The sequence below is a fragment of the Rhincodon typus genome, chromosome 26 (assembly GCF_021869965.1).
Source record: "Rhincodon typus isolate 14 chromosome 26, sRhiTyp1.1, whole genome shotgun sequence".
Lineage (NCBI taxonomy): Eukaryota > Metazoa > Chordata > Chondrichthyes > Orectolobiformes > Rhincodontidae > Rhincodon > Rhincodon typus.
The window spans coordinates 25426858-25442327 of record NC_063357.1 but is presented as its reverse complement, the minus strand read 5'-3'; the positions used below and the strand labels follow the sequence as shown (position 1 = coordinate 25442327).

The following is a 15470-nucleotide window of genomic DNA, read 5'->3' as shown; positions in this document are numbered from 1 at the left end:
CTAGTATGAAGAGTTCAAATCATAGAGTACAGAAGGCCAGTTGGCCCATTATACCGGTACTGAGCCCATACTTACAGCATTCTCATACTTTGACTGAAAAGTACACATTCAGACTTTTAGGTAAGTAATAGCTTCAGGGTATCTCCAGTGCAGTTTTTCATGCAGAAACTGTGATCCACTACTTTGCATTTCTTGTAAATAGGCCAATTGCTACTAAACAAATCTTCAACTGCAATTTTACCTTGTCCTCCAATGGAGTAATTGATGACTCGGACTGATGTGACAGACTCTTTACTGCCATTGAGACTATGGAATTTTCTCCGTGAAAATAATGACATAGAGATGGAGAATAGGAACAAGTCGAACCTAGCAATGATTAGGGTGTTAACTCTGGTTACAGCATCTCCATTTCAGTTCTCTCATCCTTTCCCTGCTTCCATGCACCCGAAAGCTGGTAAAGCAGGGCACTACACCCCCAGGAGAGTAGCAGCTTGAAGCAGTCCTTTTACGAGTCCATGCTCAGAGATTGAGACCTACTTTAATGTTGTAAACTTTCAGTGACACTAGACTCCTCATCACCTTATGGGCTCCAGACACAGAGGTAGCATCAAAATGTAATATGAGCTTGCACCGTGAAGAAAGCAGTGGATAAAAGAGATACACATTGGGTTTTTGCAGTGAATATATATCAATGCGGGAATTGCAAGACGTGAAATGTGCATTGTAGGATGATGGTCCTGTTACTCATTAAGTAGAGAGCGACACTGGAAAGTTGCACCTTGGAAATTTAAGGCAGACTACAGAGGAGGCCAATGACGGGGACAACATGAGAACATTAGGAGAAAGTAAAAACAGGAAGTGTCAGAGAAACTCAGCAGGTCTGGCAGCATTTGTGTCGAGAAACCGAGCCAAAACGTTGCCAGTCAGATCGACTTCTTCAGATCTGAAATGAGCTGGAAAATGCTGTTTTGTTTTAATGCTGTAGAGGGGAAGGAAGATCAAGTGGAACACATGATGAGCGTGCTCCGGCCAAAAGTCAAAGGCAGTGATAATGATGATGGTAAAGGAGCGATAGATGTGTTTAATAGCTGTGATTGTTAGCTGTATAAAGGAGGAAATATGTCTGCTCTGCTGAGAGCAAAGCCAACAAAACACGGCCTGGGTGGATGATGGAGAAAAATGGAGTACAGAGGTCAGACTGTGTAGTTTTGGAAGTCAATATTGAGTCCTAGAGGCTGTAAAGTGCCCAAATGGAAAATGTTGTTCCTCTGGCTTGTGTTGACCTTCATTGGATCGCTGTAGCAGGCCCAGGATGGAATTATTTGTATGGGGGCAAGGTGGTTGGTTGAAATGGCAAGTGACTGGAAGGTTGGGGTCATGCCTGTTTTGTTAGGAGAAAGCGTCCACTCACCTCATTGTGCAGTTGCCAGAATTGTTTTCCAGAATGACTGGTGTAAGAATGTCCCGTGCCTCGCTGTGTGGAATAACTTTGCTGTTTGGGATCAGTAGCTCCCTGTGCAGTCACAGGATGGACTTTACATGCTTTCCATGACGATATGATGAGCTAACAAAGACCAATACCTCAGGACTTTGCTGGAATTCGGCTTCGAGAACCAAGGTTATTTATCATTTAACAAGTGCAAGTACAGGATTTTGTTTTTCGTGGACCAAGTTTTACATTTTTTTTTTACAGCACAATATGTTCTAAATTCTGATCATGTCAATAAGCTTTAATGTGATTAAACCCCAGGGAACTTTGCAGAGTAATAGACCAGAAAGGTATGAATGCTTTTTGGGAGGGGATTGACATAGCTGCAGTCAGAGAGATATTCTTTGACAAGGAGTTTCAGAGAGAAAGGTTGGAGCCAGCAAGGAAGTATAGGTTGCTTATAACCAGCAAGGATGTGGAAGATTCACAGGAATGGGGGATCAAAGTGCGGAGGTGTGAGCTGAGATATTAATGTGAAGAAAACCGCAGAGATTGGGTGAACAAAGAACCTTTTGTGAGGTACTTATAAACAAGAACGAAGACACAAGATCAACATTTTAGAACTTGAAGAACTGGTGGAGATGAGTGGATGGGATTTCTACTGAGATAGGTTATAGGCGATGAAGTTATCACAGGATACAGGGAATATTGTGGAATTTTATCTGACTATTGCAGTTTCAGTGGTACTTTTACAACTTAAAGGCATGCGGGGCTGACTGGAATCATGTCTCTCAGGAAAGATGCCCATGGCTGTTTATAGCCTGTTATGGCTTTCAGTTTAAATTTGATCATTATTTCTGGTACCGGAGGAAAATGCAATTTGAGAATCATGAAAATTCAGACCATTATGTACCAACGTGATCTATTTCTTTATCATTTACCTCTTTACTGTGTTGCCTGAAGACTAAATCTAAGCATAATGTATTCAATGAGATGTGGATGAAGCATCCTCCTTATCTGGCCTCCTGCTACAGTGTTACACAGCCCCTTGATATCAGATGTTGCTGCTCCATGGGTAAGACATTTTTAAGCTAAACTTTGATCTCATTGTCATATATCAAAATGTGGAAAAAGAAAACATGCAGGCCTTCTCCCTGCTGCTTATTTCAACAATAAGGAAGGAATAAAGGGCAGCAGCAGTGTTGGGCCACACCAGATCAATCCACATGGATAAGGAGAACCACCAATTCGACTGGGACAACACCAAAATCCTGGGACAAGCTAAACAGAGACAGGCACGGGAATTCCTAGAAGCCTGGCACTCCATGAAGAAAGCCATTAATAAACACATAGAACTCAACCCCATATACACTCCACTACGAAGGAAACCCGGAAGTGAGGCAATCCAGCTCAACGGACTCCAGAGTTTAAAAACCAGGCAGGAAAACACACCGATGCTTCATCAGAGGCTGCACTGAGGATGTTACCAAGCACGGTAACGAAACATCTGCGGAACAACAAACCAGCTCGGCGAGCCAACCAACCTCAACATCCACAACCCGAGCTACAGATCTACTCCAAAACCTTACAGATCATTTCCTCTCCGACTGTTCTAGGGATTTCTTTGAGACAGAAGCAAGCCAACAGATACCTTGCATATTACTTAATAAGAGTAAGTTGAACAACACTTTTCGGAATCAACATCAAAAATGTTGCCCTTAACTTGGAATTAAACAGTCAAATGCAACCAGTATCTAAGCTCAAATCTTGTGCTTAAAACAAATGCAAATGAAAGAACTTTTTATCTGGTCATGACCAGGGTATATCTTTTTAATCTTACAACCGAATCTGAAGAAAGATTCTCAGAATCCCTACAGTGCAGAAAGAGGCCTTTTGGCCCACCAAGTCTGCACCGATCTTCCAAAAGCATCCCACCCTTTCCCCATAACTGCACATTTTCCCGCGGCCAATCCACCTAACCGGCGCATCTTTGGACTGTGGGAGGAAATCGGAGCACCCGGAGGAAACCCATGCAGGCACAGGGAGAATGTGCAAACTCCACACAGACAGACAGTGAAGCATCGATGTTAATCACTGAGCCACCATGCCGTCCTTCTTTATGGCATGTGAATGTTGTTGGCAAGGCCGTTATTTACTGCCCTAATTAGTTGTGGTGAACTGCCTTCTTACAACATTACAGTCCATGTGGTGTAGATAATCTATAAAGCTGTTAGGAACGGAGTTCAAGAATTTTAATCCAGCAGCAGTAAAGGACGACAAAGAGGAATTTCATCTCAGAGGGTTGTATGTCTTTGGAATTCCTTGCCACAGAGAGCTGTTTGGGCAGAGTCCTTGTGTACATTTAAGGATGCAGAAGATATTCTAAATCAATAGGGGAGTCCAGGGTTACAAGGAAAAGACGGGACAATGGATGTGAGGAATGTTGGATCAGCCATGATCCTTTTGTATGGCGGTGTAGGTTTGAGGGGCTGAATGGCCTACTCCTTTTCCTATTTCTTATGTTCTAATAGCAGAATAGTTCGAAGTCAGGCTGGTGTGTGGCCTAGAGAAGAACATGGCAGAGGGTGGTGTTCCCATGCACCTGCTGGCCTTGTCTTTCTAGCTGGTAGAGGTCATTAATTTGGACGATAGTTTGAAACCTTGGCGAGTTTCTGCAGTGCATTTGATAGATGATACTGTTGTCACTGAGTGTCAGTGATGATGGGAACTGAATGTTTACGTGGTATGTAGAGTGCTGATTAAGCAACCTAATTTTTCCTTAATGGTGTCAAGCTTCTTGAATGTTGTTTGTGTTGCATTTATCCAGGCAAGTGGGGTATACTTTATCACATTTCTGCTTTCTGTCTTATGTAGTAAGTCTTTTCATTTAAAATTGTGGTTGCATTCCTGAAATTTGCAACTTTACGTGGAATAGCTTCAAGCAAAAATGGTTTCCCATTGTATCACTGTTAAGGCCAGAGTTATGATGCGACAGACTTTTTTGCTTGGACGAAAACAGGTTGGAATACCATACCTAATGTTGTAGAACTCTGTATTCCTACCTGAAATAATTTTCAGTAGAGAATAAATCACTAAATGTAGAAGAGACGCTGTAAAGCTGAAGACTTCAGGAGAAAGGCAAGATGAATCATCCACTTGGCACATCTGGCTGAAGATGGTTGCAAATGCTTTGGTCTTGTCTTTCTGTCAGAGGCTGCCCTGCCATTGAGGATGGAAATGTTTGTGGAGCCTTCTCTACCTAGATGTTTAACTATTCACCATCTTTCACGGTTGGATGCGGCAGGACTGCACAGCTTGTATCACATCCTTTGGTTGTGGGACCACTTAGCCCTGTCAGTTGCGTGTTGCTAAGCTTGCACATAGCCCTGTGCTGTGGCCTTCACCAGGTTGGCACCTCATTTTTAATTAGACCTGGTGCTGTCCCTGACATGTTCTCGCACATGCTTCACTGAACCAGCGTTGCTGATCCCCTGGTTTGATGGTAATGGTAGAATGGGGCAAATGCCAGGCCATGAGGTCACAGGTTCCAGTTGAATAAAATTCAGGTACTGTTGACATCCCACAACGTTCATAATCCTGGCAAGTCCCCAGCTCTTAGTGAGGAGGACTTTCTGAGGTTGACTGATGTCTTTGTTTTTTTTGGTGACGAATCCATTTTATTCCTATTTAACTTTTCATTAGTAACTTTGATGCAACTGAGTGGCAATCTAGGTCATTTCAAATGTCATTTAAGAATCACCACATTACTCGAGTCAGACATAGGCCAGATCAGGTAAAGATGGCAGATTTCCCTCCCCAAAGGGTATTTGTGCACCCAATAGGTTTTACAACATCATCACTATTGAGACTAGATCCCAGATATATTGAATTCACATCTCTCCAACTACATGCTGGGAATTTAAACTCCTGTTTCTAGAGTCCATCCTGCCAAACCATGTGTCCAGTCATATTACCAGCGCACTGCTGGACCATTCGTATTGTATCTCTTGTGAATTAAGCAAAGTACTATGAAATCTTCCATTATGTTTGTTGTTGGTAATGAGCTATCTGCTATCCTCATAAACTGGAGTGAGGGGAACGTTTGAGGATCATGTATCTTTTAGGTATAATACCCACCATTGTCATAAGGGTGGCTTTAAATTTGGATAACTTCTTTGAATGTCACAATTTTGCATACAGATTACTATTTTCTTGCATTTAGGCGTGTTATTCTGCCTCTTCCTTTTTCAGCAGTTATTTGCAACACGGCTGATCCCAGGCAATATAAGTTTGCTCAGTGCTCCTTCTAAACACTGGGTAAAAGTGGAGATTCACTTTACCCAAAACACTTCACAGGAATTTAATAACTTGCATTCAGTGGCTGGCGTGTTTTGAGATTTCTTAGATTTGTGCAACTCAAATTCGCAGAGTTGTAATTAAGTAACTTTCCTGTTTGCACATTTAAAAATCTGATCCTAAAAGGGCACTACATACTGATAGCCGTCCAATTTCTTTCTGTTCCCTGCAGAAACCAGTCTTTTGGCTTTTACTGTTTGCAGCTGCTAGATCAGCTTTATATTATGGGCAGTTTGACTCTGCTGATTCTCAACTATTGGAGTGAAACAGCCGAAACACATTTCCTGCAGGATGTTTACAGCTGGCAGAGGCTGGAGCCATTCAACCCAAGTAGCCGGGGATGGCTTTGACCTTTGGTGTTTTGAAATGAGAGGACAGAGTGCCCAGTTAACTTGCCCAATCGACCCAAGCACTATAATGTGGAGACAGTCCTAATTAAAGATATGCACAGGAGATTTAGATGATTGTATCTACTGACTGTTTCAAAATGTTGGTTCAAAGGCCCATCAAATAGCCAGTGGTGATTCAGCAATGTTGCCATTCACCATCATCTCCATTCCTTCAGTGTTAATTCAGAATGATAAATTTGATGTTCACCACCTTGGACATAATCTGATGGAGCGATACCACGCCATCTCTCTTTACTGGGTTTGCTTTCATTACAACCTAGGTGATGAAAGCACAAATAACCCCATATGTTGGAGGGAAGTACAAGATGCTAATCTTAAAAAAACAAGAAAAGGAAAATGAAAGTGTTTTGCTTCAGCTGCTTTTGGCTCCTTTACATCGTTTAATGCATAGAAATGGAGCTTCCAAATTGTGCTTTACACTCAATGTAGCATTAACAGCGAGGCTAGCATTTATAGGGGCAGCACGGTGGCTCAGTAGTCAGCCTTGCTGCCTCACAGCGCCAGGGACCCGGGTACGATTCCACCCTCAGGCGACTGTCTGTGTAGGGGTTTGCACATTCTCCCCGTGTCTGCGTGGGTTTGCTCCGGTTCCCTCCCATAGTCCAAAGATGTGTAGGTTAGGTGGATTGGCCATGCTGAATTGTCTGTAGTGTCCAGGGATATGCAGGTTATGTGGATTAACCATGGGAAATGCAGGGTTACAGGGATAGGGTAGGGGGTTGGGTCTGGTAGGATGCTCTTCGAAGGGGTGGTGTGGACGTAATGGGCTAAGCGGCCTGTTTCCACAATATAGGGATTCTACGTATGTATAATACTGCTTGGTGTTAACACAGAAGTCAGACAGACATTTGTCACATGAAGGATCCAAATAAGGAAATGTGTAGGAAACAAAGTTAACCTGAGATTGCAGGCTCTTAATCCAGTTATTGTAATATTATTTTTGAAAACCCATCCAGCTTTCCAATTGGGTGAAATCTAGAGAGTCCCACACAATAGTGGAACAAAGATTTAGCTGTGCATTTCGTCAGGTTCTCCTGCTGGGTCGATCATAACAAAGAGCAAGTGAAACATTGGAAAATAACTCACAGGCTCACCTTTCAGTACAGCAAACTTTGTAAGAATTTAAGTATATATTTAGCAGATAACGGCATGTGTTGAACCACTGGAAAACCACACGGCCGCAAGTGTTTGCTGAATAAAACATCTCAATTATGCCCAATGTTGATATATTTTACGTGATTCAGAAAAGGCTCATTGAACAACAACTACTTGATCAGTGAGTTCATTTTCTTGGGGAATTAATAGAACTTCCAGTACTATAATTTCTGGTTTCTCATCACGCTGGAAATACCTGTGGGTTTGTTTATTTCAAAACAATTTTCTCCAGATTTTCTTGCAATCTCTGCCCCTCCCTTGTGAGTGTAGGCATGGATGTAATTCACTATGTATCCTGGAAGATATTTCCCCAGTACTCGTACATCAGCTTTGACAAGCTATTTGATTGGAAACTGAGCCCACTCCCAGTTTGTCATTGAAGGGGCTGGAGCCAGAACCTCCTTACAATGGGATGTTTCTGTGTGTATGCGGTGGCAGAGACAAATCTACAACTTATTTCTGGTGAGTCGAGGAATCTGGCATTTATCTGGTGGCCACCCTGAAGTCTATCGCTATCTAGATTTTCTGCTGGTATGTTGTTAAGGAACCTGCCTTCCATCCCTTCAACACCCCTTTGCTCTTAAATGCAACATTCAAGCTGCTGGGTGCATCAGGTGGAAGAAGCTGTTGTAACTGTTTGGTTGCGATTTGGGTGGATTTTCCTGTTGGATATGTTCACAAAGTCGAAGGACACCATGTAAACTTCTGTATAGATACATCATTCAGCTGCTGAGGGGATCAGAACCAATCCCAGGACCACACATTCCATTCGAGAGCAAAAAAGTTTCAAGTTTGGACTGTAAGTCTGTACAGGGTCGGTTGCTCTCAGCTGGGCTGATGGTAGCAGGACAAACATTCACAGACTGCAGAAGCCAAGAATGGTTCCTCATCCTGAACTCTTTCCAGTAACTCCAGCTGTAAATGCTGTGGGAATAAGTACCTCTGCCACCAGAGCTGGGCAGGAAGCTATGTTCTTGCCCCTGTTTGTTAGTCTATCTGCAAACACTTTTGGTTGGATTCTTACTCTTTTTTTCATCTAGGAGTGATGGCGGGTGTAAAAATGGGCAAGACATGTCCCACCAGGGTGAACAGGAAACCCCATCAGATAACCTGCTTTTCCAGCACTTAAATGGCTGCCCTCTGGGCTTACCCCCAGGTGTGATGTCCTGCCCATTTGAAGCTGCTGGCCAATCAGAGGCTGGTGGTCACTATGAGCCACTGCACCAAGGCTACTGGAGGCACAGAAACCCAGGAATCCCACAGGAGCGGACAAGGAGCTAGTTTTTTTGAGGGGCATCATGGACCAGGGCTGGTGTTGGAAGCAAGATAGATGGGTGACTTTCAGCAACTCCCACCTTATCCATGGCTCTGATCAACCCCAGATTGGGACAGACCAAAGGACCCTCCAACCCAGCAGGGAGCCTGCCAGTGTTCTTGCCCACTTGAACTAGAGTTGATCATGGCAGTAGTGTGAAGATACCTTTTAAGTCATTGTCAACTGAACACTTAAAGGTCTCAATTGGTGGTGTAGTGGGAAGATGTTCTCACCCAGAACTTGATGGATCTGTCAGACATCAATCCACCCAATGATCTTCTTGTCCCACCACCTTACTGCTACTACTTGAGGCAAAATCCTCCCTATATCTCAAAAGCGAATGGAAAGATTTCAGTAAAACATGGTACACAAATCAGGTATGGCCAAGGGAAGAACTGCTTAATTTTTGGCAAAGGTGCCGATCCAGAACCTAAAATTTTATTTTCGAGGATCTGTTGATGTTGGGAGATGGGATGAACTGGCTCTTTTCTTTTAAGTGCTGTGAGTTGTTTTATTTAGAATGTTGGGGTTTTCTAAACGGCAAATATAGAATTTATCAAAATGTGAGCAGTGTTTTCAGAGCAGATTGTTGGATGTGGATTGGCCTGAAGCCCCCTCAGTTCGATGGACAAGATTTCTTCTTTCAGATTTGTGGTTCCAGAAAATCAGCCAAGCAGGGGAAAGCGCCAAGGAAGTGTTGTGTATTTGTGAAAACGTCCCTCCTCAGTTGTTCTCATTCATAATGCTGTTTCAGAAATGGAGAAGAGTGAACAAGCAGCCTGTTTCATGCTTGCACAACTACTGTTGATTTGCAATTGTCTGGCAATAGTGCGTCTGTTTAGTGAGTTCAGGGAAAGACTCAGTTGTGGTTGTACCAGCCTCGTCTCTGCTCCCCCCATTGTCAGCGATGGTTGAAGAGGCTGCTGATTGACACTCATTCACATAAATCCACTGCCAAAACCGCAGCCTGGTATGTATCAGACTTCTCAGGGATGCACTGTTATTTTGAATTCTACAAATGGTTTTGTAATCAGAAGTAGCCTGATTGCTGCTTTCATTGTTAACATGTGGCTGAGTGACGTGTATATTTTATGAACAGCTCTTGATTACTATTTTTTTGTAAGCTGCTCATTAGTAATCTAATGTGCTGGGAGTAGTGGAACAGTGATCCCTTGAATGCAGTGTGGTGTGAGAGTTGCTCCCTCTCTCTATATTTTGCACTGTTGTGCAATTCTGCAACTCAGTTGCTGGAAAAGCTCAGCAGGTCTGGCAGCATCTGTGAAGAAAAGTCAGAGTTAACGTTTCGGTCTGGTGACCCTTCCTCGGGGATTCTCTTTTTCCCTGTTTTAAAATTGGTTGGTGTTAAGGTTTTGCTGCTGGTTTGTTGACAATAGAACGAACTGTTTAAAGAGAAAACCACAGCTATGACAAACTGTGGTCCTATTGTACACTGCAAATAAGGCTCCTGCTGGATATGCCCAGTTGATGTTCTCTGTTATGATGCCCTGTGGTGGCCATTACCTTGCATTGGGCAACTACTACCCTCCCTTATAGCTGACATTTAAGAAAGGATTGTAACTATTTTGCAAAGAATGTGCCCAAAGATTTCTGTAGAGTGTGCAGTTTGGTACTGAGCCTCTAGCCTTTATACTTGAAGCTTTGAGCCTTCAACACTGTTAGTTAATACATAGACATCAATAATTTGCAATAACTCAGTCGAAAGTATAAAATTCTTCTGTTGTCAACTTTTTGGTCTTTGTACAATTTGAGATTATAGGTACTTACCTCAACATAAGTTCAGTGAATTTTTTTTTCCTAATTTTGTTTTAAAACTGATAATTCTAGGGCTTCTTAAGAGTGTTGATTCCGTTACAAGAGCAGTTGACATATGCAGAGGGAATTCCCTAGTATAGTTCCTGTTGAACACTATTGATTAAATTCTGCTCATGTTTTAGTTTATGTGGTGTCCATAGACACACCTTATTTATTAGCTGTTTTCAGCCACTTCCTCTTCTTTGTGTCCCTTGGCATTTTCTTCGTTTATAGCATATGTAAATAAAGGACACCACACTCAAAAGCTTCCTCTTAAGAAAGACTCCTTTCAGTTCCTTTTGTCTGCATAAGTGGTGCATGATTAATATGCAGAAGTTAGTATAATACTTGTGCCATTAGAATAGACATGCTGAGTAAACCATACCACGAGTACACATATTCAGAACGTTACATGACCTTTAGAGGTTTGTGGCTACAATCTAAGAGATAATCCAGATTCTAAACATCTGTGCCCTAGAGTAACCAAGCATAGGAAAATGTGAGTATCTCATTACCAAAACACCATTCACAAGCTGTAGCAGAATTCAGGAATCGTCAATGCCAACTGTGTTTTTACATAAAAACTCCACTTCACTCAAAAAACCCACAGTGAAGGACAAAGAAACTCCATTTCAGCCCATTGAAACTTCACATGTCACTTTTGGGTTGATAATCGGCAATTATTTTAATACGCCGAGTGTTCTTGATTCCACTGTCTTGCCTGGCAAGTTGTTCCTCTTTCCATCTTATGAGTAATCAACAAAATTATTTCTAACATCTGTTCTTACTCATTTTAATCTACAATCTCTGCCTACCTCACTCTGCTTAATATTTTGGATTTACCTAACCTGTTCTATTTAGATAATCTGTAAATTTGATGATGCATAGTTCCTTAAATTTTCCGGACATGATGAAGTATATTTTGTGGTCATTATTTATCACAACATCAGGCAAAGGTAAAGGTGTGAAAAGGCCTAATATTTCATCAAGCTGAAGTTACCCAATCTTACATCCAACCTGTCCTAAATACCCCAAACTCCTTAACTCTACTTTTCATCCGGTAGAATATTCTAGGCTTATTGCCCCATTTGAATATTTTGTTTTTCTATATTAAGTTTACTTTTTATGATTTTCTTTTGTCAGGATGTGGCCAAAGCTACATTTATTGGCCGTCTCTAATTGGCATTATGAATGTGTTTTGTGGACCAAATTTTTGAATCGTTACTCTATCCTGGGATATTGATTGAGCAACTGTACAGGAAAAAAAATGTATGTAGATTCCAGAATGATGTGTGACATGGAGGGGAACTTGGAGATGATGGCATTCCCATTACACTACTGCCTTTGTTCTATCCAGTGGCAGTTTCCAAAGCTGGGAGCTGTTGCAGTAAATTTGGTGTGTTTCTGAAGTGCAGCCAGCAGCAAGTATACACTAGACACACAGAGTGCTGATAGTAGAGTGGGATGGACAACAAATACAGTGTTAGAAAGACTGATCGTTCATGAATGGTGTTAATATCCTGGAGTGTTTTTGCCACTTCTCCCACCCAAATGATGAGTGAGTTTTCAATCACGATCCTAGTTTGAGCCTTGATGATGGAGCACCTCTAAGGAGTCTGGAGGTGAGCCAGCTATCACAAAGTACCCAACTACTGCTATTCTCTTCCAGTAATTGAAGTTTACGTTTGATTGATTTGACCAACCTTAAAAGTAATATTCTATGTTCAGGTTACCGGTTACTTACGTTAAAAATGTTAATGAGTTTACTTCTAAATTTCTTCTCTGTGAAGCTTCAGCATTTTTATTGTTGGCTCTTATTTCTGTAAAGTGGAATTATTTGGATAGTTCTTCTTCGAGTGGCCTAGATATGATTGGCCAAATGGCCTACTTCTCAGCCATACGTTTTCTGTTTCCTCTCCATTACATTTGGGATCATACGTGTAGTCTCCTTTTGCTTTTCCAAGAATCATGTTGTTAGTACAGCCTATCCAACACAACAAGAACTTGTCTTTACATAACACTTTTAACATATTAGGATGCTCCATAATGCTTTATTTAAGTAGAGCCCAAAGACAGAGTTATAGGAAGAGATTTTTTCTTTTATTCACTCATGGAATATGGGCATCATTGGCTAGGTCAGCATTTATTGCCTATTCCTAATTGCCCAGAGGGCAGATAAGAGTTGACCTCATTGCTGTGGATCCAGTGTCACATGTAGGTCAGATCAGGTAAAGATGATAGTTTTGTTCCCTAACGGATATTAGTGAACTAGATGGGTTTTTCCGGATGATTGACAACAGTTTCATGGTCATCATTAGACTCTTAATTCCAGATTTTTATTGAATTTAAATTCCACCATCCGCCACGTTGAGTTTTGAACCCAGGTCCCCAGAGCCCTGGGTCTGTGGATTAATAGTCGATAATACCATGAGGCCATTGCCTCCCCTTAAACCGGTCACTACAGGCTTGACCAAAAGAAATGTTTCAGGGAGTGTCTTAAAGGAAGAGGAAGAGGTTTATGAAGGGGATGCAAGAGCTGGGTCCCAGGCACCTGAAGAGACAGAAACCAAAGATGGCAAAACTAAAATCAGGGATGCACAAGAGGCCAAAATTAGAGAAATGCAGAGATCTTTAAGGTTTGTCAGTGTTAGGGCAGGGGAAGTTAGAGAGAGTAGGGAATGAGACTATAGTAGTAAGTCAAAACGTGGATGAGATTTTTTATAAATCTGAAGGGTGAATGCTACTTAGAATACCTACAGCATAGAAGCAGGTCACTCAGCCCATACCAACCCTCCAAAGAGCATCCCACCCAGACCCCACCCCTGTATCTCCCATTGGCCAACCCACTTAGCCTGCACATCTCTGGACAATTTACTATGGCTAATCCACCTAACTTGCACATCTTTGGACACAACCAGGGCACCAGGACGAAACCCACACTGACACGAGGAGAATGTACAAACTTTACACAGATAGTTGCCCAAGGCTGGATTTGAACCTGGGTCCCTGGTGCCGTGAGGCAGCAGTGCTAACCACTGAGCCATTTGTTGTGAGTCATGACACTGGCAGCAGGGAGCACCATATCGTCCGCATGTTGATGGCAGTGTCAGCACAGAGCTGAAGTTTGAAACTTGTGGGTAAGAAGATCAGTGGAAATTTCATAATTCTTTTGCCAAATGCGGAGGAAATCATCTTTAACAGATCCAACAAATACTGAACAGACAAAAACCCAAATACATTAAAAAATGACAACATGCAAGAGGTATATAATTAATTAAAATAAATAACAATACATTCCATCTGCACTGAGTAATGAGCAACTCCAGAACATTAGAACATGTTTTCACTCCCTTAGAAATGGCACGTACAAAATGTTTTTGCTTGCTCTATTGTTTAATACATTTTTAATTAGATCATAGATTGTCACGAAGAATGACTCTAACTCTCACTGATTTTTGTTAACTAGACTACATTCTGGTGTCACCAGTGTGTGCATGAGCAGTTTCTGAATGAAAATTATTTCAAAATAGCTACTTCTCTCCAAAGTTAAACTATCCAAATATGATTTCTCGTGTATTTTACCTCTTGCTTTCATACCAAAAGCTTGCATAGGACTCCCTGGATTTATTCATACAGTGATTCTCTGGAGACTGTTCATGAACGTTTGAGGTTCCAATCATGCTGAAGACAGAGGAAGGCTTTGTGCTGGTCGAAAATTTCAACACTGGCAGGCTGTAAACAGATAATATATTTCTGCCATGGAGTCTGAGGGACAATAAAATATCTGCTGAATTGGTTTAACTTTATTAAAACTGTCAGATCTAGCACTGTTAGGGCACAAAGATAGCAGGAACCACCAATGTTGAATATATTGAAATCTTCTGTGACTTGTTAGTTTTTTTTTACAAGTACGGAATAAAAGCAGTTTAATTTGTACGGAGATGATAAATGAAATATTGTTTACAACTAAGATAAAACAGAATTGAGTTCAGTAATTCTGACCTGACCAGTAGCTCGAGTTAAAAGCACCAGCTGTTTACCAAAATCCATGTCAAACCAACAACCATTTTTCATTATTTCTTGGTACGTTCTTTCTCCCGCTCCCACCTAAACCCCATTCCTTTGAATTTTCTTTGACTAGCTTGTTGGGAGAGCTGCACTGGCGAATGCATTGTTGGGGGGAATAAGTAATTGAATGAGCTGCACTCTTCATCCAGCTCTCACCTCAGGCATTCTTTGCTTTCTGACTTAAAGAAAGGCGATCTTGCATTTATATAATGCTATTCATGATGTCATGAGTCTTATGCCATGACCTGTTTCTCAACGGTGCATGCTGCAGTACAACTCACCCTTAATGTCTTACTTCTCAACAATGCATCACTCTTATTCAATTGCTTATTCTTCAACAATGGCTCAAAGCAATTTAATGCTAGTGAAATCCTCTTGAAATGTAGTCACTGTTGTAACGTAGGACTTGGAGCTTCCTGGAAAGCTAAACTTACATGGGTTTTCACAACCAGTTGGTAATCAGTTCCATAAAAGTAGTTCAGGAAATTGATCAGGGCAGCAACACCTGAAATTGAGCTTGCTGCCATTTACAAGGATATTTTCACCTCCGGTTTATTTCAAGAAATCAATTGAATTATTTTGTCCAGTTAATGAAGTAAGATTAATGGGTCTGCACTTCTTTTATCACCTTTTCTGAAACTGATGACTGATATTTGCAATTGAGCGAGAACTCTCTGTGGCTCACTGAATTTCTCATAACGCCTGACAACGCTTGGTTGATTTTTGTCTCTGGTTTAATTTAGCATCTCTAAAATGCAAAATTGATTATCGGAGACTTCCCTGGTTTTGAATCCTTCAAGATAATCTTAGACTTCATACAAATGACCATGAGATAACAAGGTGTAGAGCTGGATGAACACAGCGGGCCAGGCAGCATCAGAGGAGCAGGAAAGCTGACTTTTTGGGTCTGGACCCTTCCTCAGAA

At 41.6% G+C, this 15470-nt stretch overlaps 1 protein-coding gene across 1 annotated transcript in view; it reads left to right on the top strand.

The window, feature by feature from the left end:
- Positions 1 to 15470, top strand: part of castor2 (cytosolic arginine sensor for mTORC1 subunit 2) — a 171068-nt gene that overhangs the window by 37476 nt on the left and 118122 nt on the right. The gene's annotated exons all lie outside the window — the stretch shown is intronic.